This window comes from Manis pentadactyla, chromosome X, assembly GCF_030020395.1.
Source record: "Manis pentadactyla isolate mManPen7 chromosome X, mManPen7.hap1, whole genome shotgun sequence".
In the NCBI taxonomy this organism is placed as follows: Eukaryota; Metazoa; Chordata; class Mammalia; order Pholidota; family Manidae; genus Manis; species Manis pentadactyla.
Genome location: NC_080038.1, coordinates 129,965,698 through 129,972,575, shown reverse-complemented (window position 1 = coordinate 129,972,575; position 6,878 = coordinate 129,965,698). Strand labels below are relative to the sequence as shown.

At 48.7% G+C, this 6,878-nt stretch overlaps 1 pseudogene; it reads left to right on the top strand.

Moving 5' to 3' along the window:
* The first annotated feature begins 2,175 nt into the window (after positions 1 to 2,175).
* LOC118935167 (proteasome subunit alpha type-7-like) lies at positions 2,176 to 6,444 on the top strand (annotated as a pseudogene).
* The last annotated feature ends 434 nt before the right edge of the window (positions 6,445 to 6,878 follow it).

Sequence of the window (6,878 nt, the reverse complement as noted above, 5' to 3'; positions counted from 1 at the left end):
CCACTAAAAAGAATGAAAGGGCTAAGCCCAAAGGAGGAAGTAACCTGGAAGGAAGGGAACCCATTGTACTATTAAAGCCATGGAGACTGCCCCACCATCCCTTCCAGAACTATCTGCGAGTGGGCCCTTGGAAATGCACCTTGCAGAGGTCACTCTCTGCTTTGTGTGAATCCGTGTTTGGTTGCAACCACGGTAGCTGCTTTCTAACCCCCATTCAAAGGACATTTACTCATGTAGCATTTAGGAAGCAGAGATTGCCTCAAAAATGGGAGGAAGTACTGCATCAATGGAGCCAGCAGTTACGGCCAATCAGGATTCAGCAAAGGTCCTGAAAAAGAGTCAGCAAAAGGGCACTCTGTTTTCATGAAACTGCCAACCATTGTTTTAACACCTGTTGGCTTGAAAGCTCACTTTGCCGGTCCTCATCTCTCCTGGCGTCCCCGGGAGAGGTGAAAAACGGAACATGGGTCCTATGAGAGATGAGTTATTGGAGGCAAATGGCAAGAGGCCTTCAGATGTGAATGGGTAAAAACAGGAAGGGAACTGAGGGCTCCTGGTTCTCCGTTCAGACTCCATTGCCCTTTGATTAAACAGGAGTCATGGAGAAAGGACATTTTCGTCCCCATGTTTGGGGAACAGTGTTTAGAAGCTGGGGATCCTGCCTGACTCATCAGTACCTATTCTTCCCTTTTAGTTCTCTGCCAGCTCCCTAGGGCCACATTCCCCATGCATCCTACTGCTTGTATCCCTCACCATCTCAGAAAAAGAGCTGTAGGCACTAAAGAAGCGTCAGAATGGAATAAAGGGGAGAGCTGTCCTTCGGCTTTATACTTGCCCACCACCTCCCCAGCATGTGCCTGAAAGATGGTTATGCCACTGCCTTTCTGAGGACACAACAGGAAGACAGCATGCAAAAGCTCAGGGACTAGAGAAGCAGCTGGTTATTCGTGCAGGGCACAGAATGAAGAGGCAGAAGGCTCCCCTGCAGCTCCCACAGATGGACATGGAAGTGAGGGGACAAAAGCTGGCCCGAGCCAGGTGTGAGGGGTGTGGGTTCATATCCTGGGCTCCTGTCCTAGGGAAGGATGTGAGGGGTAATGTGGACTGGGCAGAAGGGATGAGAAAGGAGAAGGACAGTGGTCCTTTTCCACTCAGGTCTGCATCTGGAAGCCTGAAGCTGGAAGGCAAGGGCTCGGAAAGCCAGCCCAGCGTGGCTGCTTGCTGCAGCCCAGAGGCCCAGGGTGCCCGTGGTCCCAGCCAGTGTGTGCAGGACTCAGGTCTGTATCTTCTCCCTCCCAGCAAACAATGACACGGCTGTTACTCCGGAGCCTGTTCGGGTCCCTTCCACAAGATCGTTGCAGTTACTTAAAGCTGTATTCCCCCCTCCCTTACATCTCGAATGTCAGGGCTGAAAGGGCCCTGGGAAGCCTGGAGACCATAGATAGCCCTTGTTTTACAGGAGAGACACCCGCAACTTAGGAGGTTTCCTTTCACAGGGCCCTGTGGCAGAGGAAGCATTGGAATAACCTCCCCAGTCCCAGGCCTTGAAACTAAGGTCCCTCTCTGCAGACACTATGACACACTCAGCTCCTGGCAGCGGCCTCTTGGGAAGTATCATTCTCCAACTGGGATATCTTGGCCGTCTCACACAGAGCTGGGAATCCCTTCTCGGCGATGGTCTGTTTTGTTCCTGGAGGGCGCCAAACTCGATTTTCTCAAGATAACCCCTCGGGTGGGGGTTTCTAGTCCTGAGCTCTGAGAAGGAGCTGCCCTGTGAACAGGGGAGGCCGTGTCCTCCAAAAGTACTTCTTGGCCCTGTACGTAGACTAAGAGCTGGGGAACCATACTCCCTCTACCCATTCTCAGGCTCGGAAGGGTCTGGGACTTGAAGAGTCACAGGAAACACTGCACACGCGGAGCATGACCCTGGAGGCAGATTCTCCTCAAAACATCCCAACTCCGTATTTCCGTGCTACATAATGCATTCATTTTCCTCCAACACTGTGGCCACTGAGTCACTCTTCCATTCAGTTTCAACAGTTCCCAGCTCCCTTATCTTTGAAGTCCCACTCCCTGCTTTGGCTTCAAGGCCCTTCACAGGGCTCCTCCCCATGGCAGCCTCCCCTCTTTCTTCTCCCAGCTCACATATCCCTGATGCTGAGCCAGGCTCTTAACCTGTCTTTGATTATTCTCTGTTTTTAGTCCCCAATATTGCCTCCCGACTTGTCCACATTCTTCCCTGAGCATCACATCCCATCTTCCTCCTTTTCGCCCTTCAAAACTCACTCCATACTTACTGTTCTCTTTGAACAGCATTTAAAACTCAGATTTTGTTAGAACACCAGTTGTCAGACGTCATTCCCAGAATTTCTACTTCAGTTGGTCTGGGTTAGGGGCAGAAAACGCCTTTCTCACAAGTCCCCACGTGATGCTGATGCTCCAGAAGCCCCACTTTGACAACTGATTGCTGTCAGAACACGTCTTAACGTACTTTTCCTTGAGGGCAGAGGTTGTCTTAGAAGTCCAGTAAGTCTATCAAAGGCTGGCCCCGGCCCGGATGTCCATATAGGCTCCCTGAGCCTATGGGGCTGACCGCGTTAGGGTTAAATGTGAACTTAATCTGTGCTTTATTCTCATCCAATTGGCAAATCACTACCAAAAATTAAGTGTGTGTATAAAGTGTGCATGTTGCTTGAATTTTGAGGCTTCCATGTCTGCCTCCCTAATCTCACCCTCTGTTTCAGTCTCCCAGACTGCCAGCATGCCTGGTCTCCCTGCAGCTCTCCGCACCTAGGCCCACCAGCTCCGGGCCTCCCCGGGCAGGAAGCCCAGGAAATGTTCCTGTAAGCAGCTCTACAATCTGCTTCTCTAGGCCCTGACGAATCAGTCACCATGAAGCTGGAAGCCTTGCAGGGACCTCTGGGATCTTACTGGAACAACTAGGAAGCATCTCTGTAAAGGGTTTTGTCCTTCTTGGTGCTGTGTCTCCTCCACTGTCCTGCCTGCCTGCCATCCTTCTGCAACTCAGCCCTCCCGGCACCCTGTCCCCTCTGGAAACTGACCCTGGCAGAGGTCACAGAGCAGCGCAAATGATGTAGCTGGGAAGCATAGGGGCCTGCATCTCTCTAGGGACATTCACCTTTCTCTGAGTGCTCCTAACTCCTCTCTCAGTTTGGAGATGGGCAGGGGCTGGCATCACCCAGTGCCCCAGAGGTGGACTTGATCATTGGTGCAGTCAGCTAGACCCTGCACCCTCACTGAGGCCTGTTGCTCCCCAGCCCCTTCAGGTCAGCAGCAGCCTGAGTGCTTGAGGCCCAGAGCGGCCTCTTGGAAATGCAGTGTGAGGAGCCACCTCTGAGGAGTCCTTTAGTGACCAAAGTTCACTTGTGCCTGGGGGTGCCCCCAAACGGCCCAAGGTGGTTTCAAAGGAATCTATTTCCAAATCCTTAGTTCCATACATTTTTCTTCTTAAAACTGATGAGGAAACCCTGAGGGAGCAGCTGTGCCCATCTCTCCTTCACCACCACTCCTCCCCGATCTCACCATGGTGTGCTGCCTCCAGAATTTAACATGTCTTAGTCGCTGAAGGTGCTTTAAAAATCTCCTGGCCAGGAAACTGAATGACTAATGACTGAGTAGGAAATCCTGCATATCAAAATAATTTCCTGTTTTTTCCTTTAGACAGAATTGACAGAGGACTGATCAGCGGATCATAGGATCATCATTGAGAAAAGTTGATCGTAGCTCAGCATTTGATTTATGCCATATAGTTCTAAAGGAAATTGAGAAAACTTTTGTATGACCGTGCAAACTTCCTTTCATGCCCATTTACGAAATGAAATGCGAAATGGGGGTATAATTGGTGGTAAGCCAGGCCTCATTCTGGAAATAATGTATTCATGACCCAAACCAATTCTTTAAATCATCCGGATAATTAAGAGTGGGATTTCCAGTGTTTTTTATTTATTACCAAATTTATAATATATTTATTTGATAGTTGTAATAACTCAATCAAACAAAACACATTAACACCTAGAATATCATGGTCAAGGGATTTCTCCCCCTACTTTTATGCATTTTTAAAGAAAGTTTTTGGTGGCACTGGGGGTGGGCAGGCATGCGGCGCAGGCACAGCAGTGTCATGAATCGTGGGCTGTGCTTGCACTGAGCATGCGCGCTTTTTCTGGGCCTGGCCACGCCTCTCTGCCAGCATAAACTACATGCACACCATCACGGTCTTCTCAGCCCGTGGCCACCTCTTCAAAGTGGAATACATGCAGGAAGGCATGAAGGAGGGCCCCATCACAGTTGGCATTTGAGGAAAAGACATTGTTGTTCTTGGCGTGGAGATCAAGTGGGCAGCCGAACTGCAGGATAGAGGAACGGTGCGGAAGATCTGTGCATTGGATGACAATGTCTGCCTGGCCTTCGCGGGCCTCACTGCCTGTGCTAAACAGTCATCAACAGGGTCTGGGTGGAGTGCCAGAGCCACCAGCTGGCCGTGGAAGACCCCGTCCCTGCAGAGTGCATCACTCACTACATTGCCAGTCTGAAGCAGGGCGACCCAGCAGTGGGCTCAGACAGTTTGGCATCTCTGCACTTACTGAGGGTTTTGACTTTGATGGCAACCCCCAGACTCTGTCAGACTGATCCCTCAGGCACCTACCATGCCTGAAAGGCCAATGGCATAGGGTGGGGCGTGAATTTCTAGAGAAGAGAATTACACTGATGAGGCCATCCGAATGGACAATGTGACCATTAAACTGGTTATCAAGGCCCTTCTCTGCAAGTGGTTCAGTATGGCAGAAAACCATCGAGCTTGCGTTCATGCAGAGAGATCAGCCCCTCAAGATTTTAAGTCCTGAAGAAATTGAGAAATGTGTTGTTGAAATTGCAAAAGAAAAGGAAAAATCCCAAAGCATTATAATGAGAAAATTTTTGCTTGTAGTGATTTTTAGATTCAAATCATGGTTGAGCCTCAAAATGATGTGTAGGCATTTCCATTCCATTTACCTATGCTGCCCAGGAGTCCTGCAGTAAACTTACATATTTTGTAACCTTTTAAAAAAAGAAACTTTCACTGAAGCTTGACACACAACTAGAAAAATGCTCAAGGATCAAGTGTACAGCTCAGGGAATTCTCACTCATTGAACATCCTCATAACTACCACCCAGATCAGGAAAAAGAACATTACCAGGACTCTGGTGCACTAGGAATGGAATGGTTGAGTCATAGGGTTTACATATGTTCACCTTCTTTGGATACTTTAGATTCCAAAATGTTTTTCAAAGTGTACCAATCTACATTTCCACCAGCAGTGTACGAGAGTTTTAGTTGCTCCTTAGCCTTGTCAACATTTGAAATTATCTATTTCATTTCAGCCGTCCTGGTGAGTATTAGAACTGTGGTTTTAATTTGCATTTCCTTGATGATCAGTTAAGATAAGCACCTTTTCCTGTGTTTAATATGTGTCTAATGAGTATTTAAATATACTCTTGAAATGCCTGTCAAGTCTCTTCCCCAAATTTCCAGGGTTTTTTTCACTGATGTGTTTGGTACTGAATGAGTCCTTTGTTGGATCCATGTAATGCAGATGTATTTTCCCACTGCAGAGGGTGCTGTTTCACTCACTCAGTGATGTCCCTTCAGGAAGAAAAGTTCCCAGTTGTAACGCAGTCCAGTTTATCAGTATTTTCCTTTCTTACTAGTGCTGTGGGAGTCTTGGTGAAGAAATCATTGCCTACCCCAAGGTCATTAAGATATTTTCCTATGTTTTCATTTATAACTTGTATTATTTTATCTTATACATTTAGATCGACAATTCATGTGTGTCCCTCTGAGGGCAGCCTGGGGCAAAATACTTTTGAACCGAAATCAGTCAAAGGGACAAATAAAGTGGGAGAAACCCATTTATTGCTTACAAGCAGTCGTCCACTTGTGCTTGGCCGTGTCTCTCTCAACCCGGCTGCAATTAGGGACCCCACCCAACCTCTCCAGTCCAGATATGCCCTCCCTTCCCCTTGTAATTACGTACTGATATGGAGATGAACTATTCTGTCCACTCCTTGGAAACACCTATTGCTATGGAGCTGCACTAAGGCCAGGTGAGAGACTCTGGAAACACTGCCATTTTACCCACAGCCCACCTCTCGAGAAATTCTGCCTCACAATCTACTCACTCCGCATCTTCTGCAATGGCCCCTGTGTGAGAAAACTGGAGCACTGTAACCACACTGCTAACATACAATAGCAACAGCAATAAAATCACGATAATCCTCCAGCTGGAGGAGCCAGCTAAATTCAAAGTCCTAGGCAGATTTCGACCATAGCTCGCCCACTCCACAGGCGGTGAGTAGCTGAACAGGTAGGGCGTTCAGAGCAATCATCACGGGGCAGCTGCAGCCGGGGGGCAGATCCAGGCCACAGGAACTACGGAAGAAAGTAACCTTAAGGGCGATAGGATACATGTTTTAATGACTCCAGCATAGCAAATCTTGTCCATCAAGTAGGATGCACGCAAGAGGGTGCCCCTGTGATGGGACAGTGGCAGGAATGGGATCTCATCCTGGTCTAGTACACCAGGCTTTCACTCCTCTCCGTGTGGGGGTTACTGATGGGTCTGTATGTAGGGCTACTGGAGGCACATGCTAAGATGAAACTCCCCAGTAAGAAGCTCTTACCTTCCTGCCTTTTTGGGTACACTACCTTCATCTTTGGGGGCCCCTCTGCTCTTACTCCGGGAACACACAGGAGGCCAGCCTTCAGGCCTTATCCCCAAGGTGCCAGAAGGGCCAGCCATGGTTGGTCCATGTGTCAAATGTCTTTCTTAGGGGCATCCCGTAGGGCATCGCCCAGCTCCTCCAAGCGATGCTGAAAT